This window comes from Equus asinus, chromosome 28 (genome assembly GCF_041296235.1).
Source record: "Equus asinus isolate D_3611 breed Donkey chromosome 28, EquAss-T2T_v2, whole genome shotgun sequence".
NCBI classification, from domain to species: domain Eukaryota; kingdom Metazoa; phylum Chordata; class Mammalia; order Perissodactyla; family Equidae; genus Equus; species Equus asinus.
The window spans coordinates 47,278,725-47,293,667 of record NC_091817.1 but is presented as its reverse complement, the minus strand read 5'-3'; the positions used below and the strand labels follow the sequence as shown (position 1 = coordinate 47,293,667).

The 14,943-nt window shown below is 60.2% G+C and overlaps 1 protein-coding gene across 4 annotated transcripts in view; it reads right to left on the bottom strand.

Moving 5' to 3' along the window:
- GSE1 (Gse1 coiled-coil protein) overlaps positions 1-14,943 on the bottom strand; it is a 404,616-nt gene that overhangs the window by 201,830 nt on the left and 187,843 nt on the right. The gene's annotated exons all lie outside the window — the stretch shown is intronic.

Sequence of the window (14,943 nt, the reverse complement as noted above, 5' to 3'; positions counted from 1 at the left end):
AGCTGTAAATGCTCCCGCTGACAAAATCGCACTAGAGTGTCAACGACTGAGCTGAGGGCCCAGCCAGAACTCTGGGCTAGCACGGGCAGAGCCAATTAGCAGCTGTGTGGCCTGAAGTCAGTGTCTTGAGATCTCTGGGCAGTTTCCCTCTCTGCAAACTCAGGATAAGTAAAACTACGTTGCACAACACAAGTATGCTGACACCCTCACGGAAAGCTTTCCCAAGCACAGAGGAGGCAAGGAGAGGAGTTAAAGGGGAGAGGGAGGGCGTGGGAGTTCAAACAGCCCCATAACCCAGGCTCCTGGCCCCTCCCCCCGAGGGCTGCATGGGCCGCGTGGACCAACAGAGCTTGAGGCAGTTTCGAAAGCACACCCCTGAGATTCAGAGCCCAGGAGCCCCAGACCCGGCCCGTCCCCTGGGGCAGCTGGGGACACCAAAGGCTCGGGCCTCGAGCCCATGACCTGGCGTGGAGGAGGGTGGCCCCGTGCCACTGGCTGGTGTGTGAGCCAAGCACACACACGTGACCGCCCTCGGCTTCCTGCCCCAGGGAAATGGGGCCCCCAGCACCCACTCTGCAGTGAGAAGTCTCAGCGGGGTCTGGGCTCTGGTCAGACCTCAGTCCAGCCCCCTCACTGCACAGAGGAGGACCGAGGCAGGCACAGGAAGGGACAGTGGGAACTGAGTGGGCGTTCAGGACAGGGAACCAGGCCTCCCCCTGTTACTGGACCATCCTACACAGCCTCTCTCCTGCTTCCCCCCCCAGATACACCATTAAGCCCAGATGACCCCCCCCCAAGACCTCCTGAAGCGGCTGGAGGGGTTGGGGGGTTGGGGCAGAGGGAAAGGCCCTCCCACAATGCGCATCCCAGAACCAGGGCCTGAGCACCTGCTGTGGGGGCTCTGACAGATCGAGGGCACAGGCCTGGCACACACACGGCCCCCAGGAATTTCCACTGCCCTGGCTGGCGTGGGGAGGTCGGGGGCTGGGCAGAGGGACCACCCAGACCAGGCCCGTCCTGAGAAGGCTGCTGGGGAGCGTATGCCTCCCGCCTGTGTGTGGCCCCAGGTTCCAAACATCCTGGCCCTGCTGCCAGCCCCGGACGCGGACAGGGATGGGGGGCCCTCCGTGAGGCGCCACCAGCCACATAATTTGCAAAATGAAAATGGAGGGCCCCTCGTTCAAAAAGTGTCGAGTGTCAAGATGGCACCATCAGAACGTGAAACCATGCGTGGACCCCATGCGACTGTGTGGGTCACCTGCCCGGCCTGTGAAGCCCCCTGCTGTAGGGTCAGGGAGGAGGGGGTGGGAAGGGCTGCGACCACACAGACCCCCCCCCCCCACAGGAAAGGGCAGAGATGGGCAAGGACAGCGCCCAGCCAGTCTCACCCTTTGGCTCTCACACTTCCTAACTGTGTGGCCTTGGGCAAATAACTCGATCTCTCTGTGCCTCAGTTTCCTTATCTGTAAAATGCAGATCATAATAGCTCCTTCCTCACTGGCTTGTTTGGGAATGAAAGGAGCTACACACACATGGAAGAGCTGGCACAGAGTAAACACGATGTGGATCTTATTAATTTTTATTACTATAATCTCTGTTATTATTGTTATTATTGGTCCCTTCCCTAGTGACCCCCGGATCACACACTAGATGGTGCTCACAGAGCAGGAGGGAACCAGCCATGGCATGTTCTCTGGGAGCCATATTACATCATAGGAATGAGGCGGGGGTTCCCAACTCTGCTGTTAATAAATCCCGTGACTGTGGCAAATCCCATCCCCTCTCAGAGTCTCGGTTTCTTCCTTGGCACAGAGAGGGGTTGGGCCATGGTCCTTCAAGCTGACCCCATAGAATTTCTGCTCAGGCTCATCCCTTTTCACCAGGAAAATGAGGAATTATGGCTCTTCCTTCCCCTGACAGGACAGAGATTTCTTTCCTTCCATTTAGTCATCTAACCAATATCCATCCATCCATCCATCCAACCCGCTTCCATCCAGCTATCCATCCAATATCCATCCATCCAACATCCATTGATCCATCCAACCATTCATCCATTCATGGTCCAACATCCACTACATACATATGTCTGAACATCCATCCCTCCATTCATTTATCCAATTCCATGCAAGTATCCATCCATCCAGCATCCACCCAATCATCCATCCATCCATCCATCCATCCACCCATCCACCCATCCATCTATCCATCTATCCACCACCATCCACCCATCCATCCATCCATCCACCCATCCATCTATCCATCTATCCACCACCATCCACCCATCCATCCATCCATCCACCCATCCATCCACCCATCCATCCATCCACCCATCCATCTATCCATCTATCCACCACCCATCCACCCATCCATCCATCCATCCACCCATCACCCATCCACCCATCCATCCACCCGTCCATCCACCCATCCATCCATCCACCCATCCATCTATCCATCCATCCATGTATCTGTCAACCATCCATCCATCCATCCATCCATCCATCAACCATCCATCCATCCATCCATCCACCCACCCATCCATCCACCCATCCATCCATCACTCATCCATCTATCCATCCATCCACCCATCCATCATCCACCCACCCATCCATCCATCCACCCACCCATCCATCACCCACTCAGCCCACATGTTGTCAGAGAGACATATTGGCGCCAAGCAGAAGGGCCCCAAACCTGTTAGGAATCTACAGAGTGGGCAGCAGCGGGCCCAGGGGTGGCCAGCGATCACGGTCAATGGTGTACACTTGCTTCTCTCTCTAAGGCTGGCAGAGGGCAAGGGAGGTGACTTGAGAGTGAGAACAATAAAAGGGACCCCAGGATTGAGGTCAGACCAACCTGAGCTCAGTCAAATCGCAGTTCTGCCTTCACGCCTGGTCAGCTGACCCAGGCGGCTGAACCCCCCTGGGTGTCAGATTTTTTGTCTGTAAAATGGGCTCAAGAGCTGCCTCGTTAGGGTTTTGTGCAGACCAAAGGGAACAAAATGACAGTATAAACCAAGCCAGAGAATGTATTTGACCCAAGGCGGACTGGATGACTTGCTCACTCCTCGCAGCCCGCCATCAATAACAGCGCCTTCCCGGGCCGGTGCCTCAGCCTCCCTGAGCCCTGGAGCCCCCAGAACCTCCAGACCCCCTTCCATTTTCCCCAGAAGGGTCTCTGGGGGGACTTATCACCCTCTGGGCCCCAGAGCGGACCTGAAGAAGCACAGGATAAAAAATGGGGACCTTCCAGGGCCAGCCCCATGGCCTAGAGGTCAACTTCTGTGTACTTGCTTCAACAGCTGGGGTTCAGTTCCCAGGCATGATGGTGCAGTCGTCGGTGGTGATGTTGTGACAGCATCCCACATACGAAATAGAGAAAGACTGGCAACAGATCTTAGCACAGGGACAATCTTCCTCAGCAGAAAAAAAGATAAAAATAAAAGTGAAAATGGGGGCCTTCCATCCACGATGTGATGGCTCTAGACATCTGGGACACCAAGCTCAATATGCACCTGTCAGACAGACCTAGGTTCGAATCCTGGCTCCGTCACCAACTGTGAGTCTGGGACCTGCTACTTCAATGGTCCCAGCCTCAGTTTCCCTGTGTATGAACAGGGGCGCTTTAGGCATGTTGGAAGCATTGCAGAGAACGACTGGAAAACGCCCGACCCAGAATGGTCCCTCCATAAACACCTGTTATCATTAGAAATGGGATTCGGGGGGCTGGCCCCGTGGCCGAGTGGTTAGGGTCACGTGCTCTGCTTCGGTGGCCTGGGGTTTCACTGGTTTGGATCCTGGGCGCGGACATGGCACCGCTCACCAGGCCATGCTGAGGCGGCGTCCCACATGCCACAACCAGAAGGACCCACAACTAGAATATACAACTGTGTACTAGGGGGATTTGGGGAGAAGAAGAAAAAAAAAGAAATGGGATTTGGGAAACTGGAAACGCACAAAGGGTCTAAGAGCTGAGGCGGTGTCTACCTGCCACGTTGCACGACTACACACACGTGTGACACACGTCTACAAAATGTGCACAAGACACAACATACGGATGTGTGGGCGAGGCATAGAAGGGAACACGCAAAGGACCGCGTGGCGTTGCCGTGCTCTGGGATGCGCAGCCCGGTGCTCGGGCACCTGGGAGACGGCAGAAGGCGCAGGATGCTGAACCCGGGTCTGAGGTTCAAGCTGCCAGCGCCTCCCTCCCACCGGCCTCTACCTGCCTGGGGGAATGACGCAGCCAAGAATCCCCACCTCAGGGAGCATCCACTTCCCTGCAGACTTGACTTGGTGTTTCAGGCGCATCCTCAGTTCCCTACAGTCACCCCATGGAGGGGATGGCTGTGTGCGGGCTGCCACCCTCCCGCCTCCCCCCTGTCTGGGCGTGCCCGACGGCGGAGTCTTCTGGAAGCACTGCAATCCGTTCTGCATGCTTAGAACCTCGTCTTATGACACTGAAGGGCTTTATTAATAGCCTATTAGTGGGTAATTCATGCATTTTGATGAGAAATCATCTAATGGTAGTTTATGGGGGAGGAGGGTTGGGGGGGCGTGGAGTGGGGGTGTCACCTCCAATTTGCTTCCCAGCACCTGCCCGGGGGACGACGACACCACCAGGTCCCGCTGGGCGGCCTGTCTGCGAGGCCTGACCCGCCACTCATTAATCTTGATGAGTTTTCTGCTGAGTGTTCTTCCAGGGCCTTCAAACCGCTCGCTAATTGCAATTTATCACTTACAGAAACAGATGTGGGGACAATGGGACGGGGAAGGCTGGAGGCCTGATGAAGCTGTCAGGAGAGGGCGCGGGCGGCTAGGGGCACAGGGGGCCCGGACACCCTCTGGGCGGTGGGTGCTTAGGGTGCCAGGCCATCCCCTCCTGCCCGGGTGGGCTCGCAGTGGGGACGGAAGGCAGGGCCCCTCTGGGATGGCAGGTCACGGCCAAGAGTCAGAGGGGACCCAGGAGGAAGACCCCACCCCCACCCCCGGAGGCCAATTTCCAGCCCTGATCTGATTCCCCAAAGGATCAGATGGGGCCAGCGGGCATTTGGATGAGAGAAGCCGGCACTGTGAACGCAGCCTGCCTGCGTAGGCGGCTGGGGGTTCGTGTGGTTTTCGCCCTGCGGTAACATGAGAATTGTATACTCACATTAGTTGCCAACATTTAAGAGTCAGATTTGACAGAAAAATCTGGACTTCTGGCTTCTCTAGAAAAATACAAAGATTCTGCCATGAGCCATCTTGCAGCAACAATCGGCTGTAACTGAGCAAGCCGTCCCCGGCGAACGGGGCCAAGCGCCAGATTGGGCCAAGGACCCTCCTCGCACCCCTGGCGGCTTCTGCCTACCCCCCAGTTCCTGTGCATTCCTGACCTGGCCACCCCGCCAGCCGGGGCCGAGAGCCTCTGCGATTCTGAGCCAAGTTCAGGGTTTGAACACGGGACGGAAGTCCACCTCTGGAGGTGGGGGTTTCCACCTTAGCAGCACAGGAGAATCTCTGGGGGGCTTTTAGAAATCCTCCTGCCCAGCGCCCTCTGGGAGGCCTGGGGTGTTCTGTGTCCATGGTTCTCCAAGGGGGGTGGTCTCTGAGCAGAACAGCATCTCCTGGGAGCTGGTTAGAAATGCAGATTCTCAGGCCCTGCCCTGGGTCAGAGTCACAGACCCTGGGTCCAGGGCTGGCAATCGGTGTCTGAAGGAGCCCCCCACCCGGCGGCCCCCCACTGAGAACGGCTGTTCTGGATCCTGACCTGGGCGGAGATCACACTATGCATCAATGAGAATTCCCCAGCCGCACACTTGAGACGAACATGCTTGATGCCACATCTCCCAACCCGGATTGCACCCTGGGCTGATGGAGCCAGCACCCCCAGGGTGGCAGCCAGGGGTCTGTATTTTGTAACGTTCCCCAGGTGACCACTGCGTGGAGCCCAGGCTGAGAGCCACTGTGTGGCCAATGCTCGCTCTCCTCCTCCCTGGCCCGGCCAGGCGTCCCAGTGCAGTGGAAGGATGCAGGCGGCATGGCCATTGACTCACCAGCCAGGATCCCTCCGCCGCCCTCCCAGCGCAGGTCCTGCCTAGGTCCCTCCCGGCTCCGCCAAGCTGGTCCTGCCAAGCTGAGTGACCTCGGGCAGGCTGCCTGACCTCTCTGGGTGGGCTTCTCCCCTCACCCATGAACTGGGCATTACCACCACCGCCAGGAGGCTCTCCCTGGTTTGTCTATCGGTGTGCGTCTTACTGCTCCCACCACTGTGGGGCTAGATTCCGTCCTTCCCCAGAGGTCTGCGCCTGTTTCCTCATCCATGAGGTGGGCTTCCTGCTCCACGAGGTTGTGGAGACTAAAGGAAGTCACCCGCAAGCCTCCCTGCCCGCGCCTGGTGCCCTGTGGGTGCTTGGACACGGCTAGACGTGGTGGTGAGGATCCCGCCCCGCAGCTGGTGCAGAGCTGGGCTCCGACCAGGCTCCTGATCTGTTCACGGAGGACCCGGAGACGAAGAGACGAGAGTGAATGAACACAATCTGCCAACAGTTGCTCGCTACACTGGATTTACTGCACACCTGCCGTCTGCCTGCCCTGTTCCCCGCCCTGGGCAGAGCGCCCCCAAGGACACAAGTCCCTGGTGCAGCTAACAGTCCCGCAGAGACACAGACAATAAGTAAATACACACATCCATGTGTACGTGAGCTGTGACACAGAGCTCTGGAGAAGAAAAGAGCAGGGATGGTGGGTAGAGAGCCCCGAGGGGTAGGGGGGAGGGAGGCCTCAGGAGGCTATGAACCATGCAGATACGTGTGAGTGGGAAGAGTGTTCAAGGCAGTGAAACAGCAGGTGCAAAGGCCCAGGGGCAGGTCTGAGGACCAGGGAGAATGCCTGGACCATGCCGTGACAGATGGTGATCATGGGCCTGGCGCTGCGGGCTGTCCTCTGAGGGGGCCCCAGATGCAGGTTCAGGGTGGGGGTCGTGTGTCATGGGCAGGCGTGTGTGTCCTGGGCTATGTCTCAACTCATCTGACTCCACGTGTTCCCTTTGCAGGTCTAGATTGCAGAAACGCCGGTGCCCACGGGTGTCTGCCCCCTTGTGTGGTTTTGGAAATTAGGCAGCGTGTCAGGTCTGTGTGTACTTGGGTCTGAGTGTGTATCATGTGTGGGCTTAAAGCCGTGGCGTGTTACGTATGTGCACAGAAATGGCACGGGCAGAATCCACTCACCCTGTGATGTCTGGCTCGTGGGCGGGGATGAGGCAGGGTGGACAGCCCCACAGCTCCACTTCCCGGGGAGCAAACTGAGGCTCCAAGGTCACCCGGCAGGGAGGGGAGCAGTCGGGGTTCAAGCCAAAGTCTAGGGGACACCCCACACCCACGTTCTATCCCGCCCCTGGCCTCTTCTTCATGCACTTATCACTAGAAAACACAGGACGCAGTTGTTTGAGCCAGCAGAAGCAGGCTAAAGCAGGGCGATTCAGCACCCTTCCAGGGACTGCAGACGTCTCAGGCCACAGGCATATTTTCCTTCCTTCCCTCCTTCCTCCCTCCTTCTTTCCTTCCTTCCTTCCTTTCCTCCACATCCATCCATACATCAAACTATCATCCATCCACGCCTCCTTCCTCCATCCATTCGTCCTCCATCCATCCATCCATCCTTCCACCCATCCGTCATCCATTTCCCACAAATTCTTAGTGACTAAAAGTGTAGATTCTGGACCAGGACTGTCTGAAGTTTGAATCGCGGTCCTGCCGCTGACTAGCTGAGCAACTGTGGGCTGGTAACCTCATGCTCCATGCCTCAGTTTCCCTATCTATAAGAAGGGATAGATCCAGAAGACATTATCTATAGAACGTTAGCCTGAGGAGGTTGCAGTACAGGAAGTTCTGACTTCCACTCGCCTCTTACTGCTGTGGGTTCTGGGTCAAGATCAAAGTCTCTTCACCTCTGTGCCTCAGTCTCCCCATCAGTCATCTGGGAACAAAGTTACTCCTTTCTGGCATGAAGAGGCGGAGGAGATACGACTGCCCAGCACTGCTTGATAAACGGGGGCTGTCCTGATTTTAGGAAGGTGAGAAGGGCAGGCTGGCGTGGCAAGCCTTGAGAGGCAGAGTGGAAGTGTGTGGGTGACAGCATCTTTTATGGCCCCTCGTCCCTGCAGCTCAGTATCTCCCAGGAGGTGCAGCTCCCCCCCAAGAGTGCCCAGCAGGAAGATACAGCGCCCCTTCACCCCCACAAGGTTTGCTTTGGCCCATGAGCATCGCCCCGTGAGTCCTCCCTCCAGCTTCTGCGTCCTCCCCACACTCCCGGCACCCGCCCAGCTATACCCCCTCCTCCGAGGTCTGGCTCCTAGCTCCGTGGGTCCCTCCTCCGCCGGGCGTCTGGCTTCTAGCAACCCCAACCTCGTCCCTGGCCTGGGGGGGTGCACTGTTTCCTGCAGTTGCCACCATCTCTGTTACCTGTGTGCCCCCTCGGCCTTTTCAGTCCTCCCACACCTGCTGCACCGATACCGTGCTTTAAATTCTCTGTTGAAATACCCCGTGTGGTTTCTGTTTTCTGGCTGGCCCCTGACTGAGACAGCACAGAACAGGCAGCTGTTCAACAGCTGTGACGACACGGGAGCAGCCAGGGACACGGGGCGCCGCTGAGCCCCCACCCCAGAGCACCAAGGGAGGGCCCATGGGAGCCCTGGGCACACGGCCGGGGTCCCGCAGCCCAGCCCAGCCCCCTGGGGTGTGCTGCCCGCTTCGGCTGGCCCCGCTGTCCTCCGGGATGAAAGCCTGCTCCAGCTGCCTGATGTGAGGCAGAGGCTGTGCCTGCCACCGGAGGAGGCCCCGACACGTGTTAAAATAAATATTCTGCAAATATGATGTTCCATATGTATGACTTCGTGGGGTGACGATTTTCCTACTGATCGCTGTAAGTGACAGCTGTGCAGGGAGCGCTGGAAACACGGGCTCAGGCGGCCCTCACCGTGCCACGCGGCGGGGTGGCGAGGGGGGCACCAGGGCGCAGGAGCATCTGGCGACTCGGGCTGCGCGAGGAGCCGACGCCTGTCAGCGCTCGATGCGGGCGCATTAGCGATTCCAAGGGACGGATGGAGCAGGTGTTCCCAAGCAGCCTGTTCGTGATAATCACTTTTAGATTGTTTTAAAGTATTTAAGCAAGATCCTGGAGGGCTGCAGGGAAGGGAGAGGCGGGGCTGGCGGTGGGCCGGCCCCCCAGGCCAGCCTCCGGCTGTGCAGGGGTGGGCAAGGGAGGGCCAGACCACGTGACCCAAGTGGAGCCCAGCAGCCGGGGCTCAGTGTGCGGCTTGTACCAAGGGGTCTGGCTGGGCAAGCGTTAAAACGTTGCCGTGCTTCTATCCTGCGGCCCCCGGCCCCAGCAGGCTGCTTCCAGAAGGCCTGGTGTCTCGCCTGGAAACCCCTGGTCTCCCCATGACCCGTGATGAATGGCAGGCCGTGGGCAGAACAGGAGAAAGATCCTGACGTGGCATCTCAGGCTTGACTTCTGACAGGGAGAGCTGGCCCCTGGCACCGGGAGGGCTGGGGCCTTGGGGCCACTGCCCCACCCACTGCTGAGAACACGCAGAGGGACTTCATTAAGTCCTCCCTGAATGAATGAATGAGTGAATGAATGAATGAGTGAGGGAGTGAATGGACGAATGGGGACCGTTGTCATCAGGGACACAAGTTGCTGCTCCTCTGGCTCCTTTGAGGCCCTGGAATAGTCCTCATCTGAATCAGCCATGCCTCCAGCAGCATGCTGCTGCCCGGGTGGGAGGACAGATGGACCAACCGACAGACAGACTGACAGATGCCCACTCGCCACAGTCCTGTCGCTTGGCAGAGGCAGGATGCCACCCCCCCTGCCCCCTCTGCCCGGCACCATGACCCCTGTCCTGATCTACTCTCTTTTGTTCACACCCCCTCTCAAAACCTGGGGATCAGAGTCCCCCCGTCAGGGTGGGGGATGGGGGCCGACAGCACTTCCCAAGTGTGTGCTGAGGCTGGCTCGCCCCAGACCCCCAGGGGCCAGCGGCTGGAAACTGCTGCTGGTGGGACTCTGCCTGTGTCTCTAGGTATAGCAGAAGGTGACCCCACTCCAGGAGGAGTGGCTCAGGCCTGGAGCCCTGGGCAGTGCTGGGGGCCAGGTGGGCACCCCCTGGCGAGCGTGACCCCAGCGCCTGGCCTGTGGGAGCGGGGAGGCAAAGGCCTGGTTTTGCCACTGCTCAGGGAGGCTGTCCACGCGGGGCTGGAAATGGCTCCCCAGCCTGACTCGGTTTTGCTCCTCTCTGCAGAGAAAGGCCCCTTCTGGCCATTTCCAGCCCAACGGGACATGTTCACTCCTCCGGGGCACCTCACACGATTGGGATTCTGGTTCCTGCATAACTGCCTCTGCCCCACCTTGCCCTCTGTGGTGTTTGCCCAGGCAGCACCTGGGGCCAGCCGCACCTGAATGCCCCCCTTGGGCAGGGATCAGAGGGCCCGGGGCTGGGAGCAGTGGTGTTTACAGCTGCTATTTAAAATCCAGGCAAGTTCAATATTAGCTCTGGGGTTTGTGCAATCTGTTGCCAAGAGAAAGCAGCCAGGCGGGAGAGTGAGGTGCCCTGCCCTGCCCGGCTGGAGCCCGGAGGGGCCAGGCCTGGTTAATGAGCAGCCAGCAAGCTCCACCACAGCTCGCTTGCCAGGGTCTACGGAGCCCAACCCAGGGCAGCAGTGCTCCATCCTGGGGGGAACCAGAAAGCCTCCCTCCCACCCCACTCAGCACAGCGGTCCACTGCTGAGTGGGCCCCCCAGGCGGTGGGTGACCTGCCCCGGCTCCTCCATGGCCTCATCCCCTCTCCCAGACTCCCCGACTCCAGCCTCAAAGGTATGCAAGCACACGTCCACCTCAGGGCCTTTGCACCTGGGGTGCCCTCTGCCTGGACGGCTCCTCCTCCTCACCTTCAGGCTAAGATGTCACCTCCTGCAACCACAGCCCCCCCCACCCCCTCACCCCCGCCCCGCTTCACTGTTTCCATAGATCTTATCATACCCGCCTGGTGTCAGGTATTCGTTTGTGCATACATGTACTTTCTACTATGCCCCACGCCCCTCCGTGAGGGCAGGGTCCTTGTCTGCCTTTAAAAAGTTTTCTTGGCTAGAACAGCGCCAGGCACAGAGTGGCTGTTCAATAAACAGCTGTGCAAGGGGCCTGAACTCCTCGCCCAGTGCTCCTCCATCCTCAGCGCACGCCACCCCCCATCCCAGGGCTCCCCCATCGTGGGCCTCCCGGGGCGGAGCCGACATCCCTCATTTAGCGCTCCGTGGGGGCGCCCCCAGCTCCCTCCCCGCGGGGCCTCTGACTGTCAGCCTCGCGGGAGCCGCCCCGTGGTGCGTGCGTGCGCGGGAGGATCCTGACAGCCGGGGGCGGAATTTATCTTTTATTCATGCCAGGAGCGGAAACGGGATTGTGTCTGCAGCAAAGTCACTTAACCCATTAGAAGAAGCTGCCGCAGCAGCGCAGCCCTGGGTGGGGGAGGCGGGGCCGCGGTGGGGGGTCCGGGGGGCGGATGCACCCGGGGGTCTGCTGGGCGCGCGGGTCCACGCACGGGGCGCGTGGTCCAGGCCCAGCTCCCCGACGCTGGGCGACCCCTGTAACTCGGTTCTGCACCTTTTCCAAGACCACACGGGAAGGGCGCCCCCTGGAGGTGTCCGGCGAGGAGGACCGAGGATGCGATAAAAACGCCCACGGGGGGGGGGGGCGGGCGCTACCGGGACCGAGGGGGCGGTGCCTGGCCCGGAGGAAGCTTTGATGAATATTAGGCATTCTTGGTTCTTTTAGGAAGAAAGCCCTCGAGTCAGGGCCCCAGGAGGCCACTCTCTCTGCCTCCAGGGCTGGAGAAGCAGGTGGGATAAAGAGCGATGCCCTGCAGCTAACACCGCACACAGGGGCGCGCGCCCATGCACAGACACACAGGTAGAGACCAGCACAGGGCCGGTTTTGTGAAACCTTCCTTTCTTCCCTGCCTGGTCAGAAAGTAGCCAAGCAGCTGTTTGTTGAATGAATAAGTGATGAGCTGCTGTTTGAGACCTGGCTCTACACCCTGCTGTCTCTGAGCCCAGGACTGGAGGGCCTCCTCGGGCTCAGGGTCCTGGGCTGTCCCGTGGGGAGATTCACCCCACCCCATCACAGGCTGCTCCAGGCTGCTCCAGGCCAGGATTAAATGAGATGATACAGAAAAAGCATTGCAGGGCCGGTGGAATCAGAACCCCCTGTGCATCTCGGGCCAGGCCCTGCCCCTCTCTGCGCCTCAGCTTCTCGTTAAATGAGGGGGTGGAGCCCAGGCCCCGCTTGCTGTGCTCTTTTGTGGGGTGCATCTCCCAGGGCTGGGTGAGAATCTGGGTGACCTTCGGAAAGCAGGCACCTGGCAGGATGCCCTGGGCCCCCAACCTCCCACCATCTGGGGCCAGGGTCAGAGTCCCTGTCGGACACCTCCGTCCTGTGCCCCGATGGCTGGGGACATCGTCCAGGAGAGACCAGGGCCTCCCCTGGCACCCGCAGCCCGAACGCCTTCCCAGTGTTCCTCATTTCGCAGATACTCCCGTGCGCTCGGCGCTGGGCCCCGTTCTCAACACCCCACATGTGTCAGCTCTGCTCCCCCAGCGAGCCCTGCGGGAGGCGCTGCTCCTATTCCCACTTGACAGAAGAGGAAACTGAGGCCCAGGGGGGCAGGGGACACCACCAAAGTGGCTGGGACACGGCGGCCAGCCTCCAGGATGCCCCCTGCAGGGCGGGCGCCTCACTGGGGGGGAGGGTGGTGCACAGCTCCAACGGCCGCATCGGGGATGTCGCCCCTGGTGGAGGCCTGTGACACTGCCGCTCTGGGCGGCCCTAAGCCACCTGCCTCTGACCCCCTTATCCTCTGGCAACGCTGACCGATCACGGTTGTGGGGGAGCATCGTGAGCTCCCAGACTCGGCCCCGCCTTGGGTCACCGGGGACCCAATCGGCCAGCCACGGGAGGCGTGCTGGGCAGGACACAGAGGGCCCGCAGGCCCAGGTGGGTCAGCGAGTACAGGTGAGGGGTCTCAGTCCTGGAACAAGCGGGGGCTCCCATCGCAGGGGGACGCGTCCTCCCCGGTTCCCTCTGGGCCCCCGTGGGGGCTTCCCGGGGCTGCCCTGACAGGGTACCCTAGACTGGGTGGCTCCCACAGCAGGAATCTAGTCTTCGCAGTCTGGAGGCTGGAAGCCGAGCTCAGGTGTGGGCAGTGCCGCGCCCGGAGGGTCCTCCTGCCTCTTCCGGCTCCTGGGGGCTGCTGGCAGCCCCGGCTGCTCCCCGTGCCTTCTTATGGGGACACACTCCTTGTTTTAAGGCCACTCTACTCCAGTGTGACCTCGTCTGAACTGCTGACATCTGCACAAACCCTATTTCCAAACGGAGTCTCATGCTCAGGTTCTGGGTGGACACGCACCTTGGGGGGACACCATCCAACCCAGCACAGCCCCACAGTCAGCAACGACTCGGGTCCCGGCTGGCCTCCCAACCCCAGCGCCCAAGGCCTTGCGTGATCCAGCCCCCGTGGCTCCCTGCAGCTGTGTCTGCTTCCCGCCACTGGCATCAGCCTCTGCCCCGGCCACCTGGAGATCTGCAGGGCTGTCCCCCACACCCCCACATTCACGCTGTTTCAGTCCACAAGCCTTCACCCACGGCATTCCCTCTGTCTGGAATGCCCTTCTCCAGTTTCCCAGGTACACAACTTCCTCTGCCTTCAAAGCCTAGGTCAAGCGTCACTGCCCTCAGGAAGCCCTCCCTGATTACAGCCTGGGCTGGCTGCCCCCTGGGCTGATTCCAGCCACTGTGATGAGCACGCTGTGTAGTGTTGGCTGAGGTCACTGTCAGACTCTTCCAGACCCCGGGAGGGACTCGGCTTGTTCAGCTCAGCACCCCAGCCCCTAACACAGGCCTGGGCACCTCACAGACTCGCCGGCAGAAGGAACGACTGAGCAGTCCCAGGTGGTCTCGGGGGGCCTTCCCAGCTCAGACCCCGCCCTGCCCGTGCTCTGTCCCACTCTAGCTGGCACCTGGCGACTTTGGCCCTCTAGGAGCGGTGCTCTTGGCCCTGCTGTGCATGGCTAGCACCCGCGGGAGCCCCCCAGACCGTTTCTGTCAGTATCTCCGGGTGGGGCCTGGAATCAGAGGGGTCCCAGGGTCCCCCCGTGATTTGGACCAGCACTCAAGGCTGGGAAACACCACGCCGTGGGCAAGGGGGAGGCTGGTGTGTCCTTACACTCACCCCCACTCCGGAAGGGGTTCCTGCCGTGGTCGACAGCGCCCTCCGTGGTGTGAGCCGTCCGTCTGGGCAGAGCCGTGCCCCCTCGTGGCCGTCCCTGCAGTGACCAGGCCAGCGCCCCCCGCGCCCCCTCAGCACGCCCCAGGGCTCACGCTCCCCAACCACCGTCACTCCCAGGTGCCTCCCCCAGGCTCCCAGCTTCCCAGGCCATCTGTGTGCGAGGACGCCCACATTCGCAGCTCCAGACTCGAATCCCCAGCTGCCACCTGGATCTCCACTTGGTGTCTAACAGCGTCTCCTAACGTGGCCAGAACGGAGCTCCCCCCGCCCCGCTCTCCGCCTGGCAACGCCGTCCTTCCAGTTGCTCGAGTCAAAAACTTGGAGATTTCTCCAGTCCTCTTCCTCGCACATCCCGCCTCCGATCCGCCAGCAAATCCTGACAGCTCTGCGTACCCTGAATCCGGTCCCTCCCTCCCAGGCTGCCACCCTGCTCCCGGAAACCATCAGGTCTGGCCTTGATTATTGCAACAGACCGCTAAGGGTCCCCCACTTCTGTCCTTGCCCCCTTAGTCTGTTCCCCACACAACTTCTGAGGGATCCTGGGTCAGTAGCCTGGAAGGGGTGACACTGGGGCTATCCATCCTTTCAGCTCTGCACCACAGCCTCTCGGTGGTGCCCGTCCCCAACATC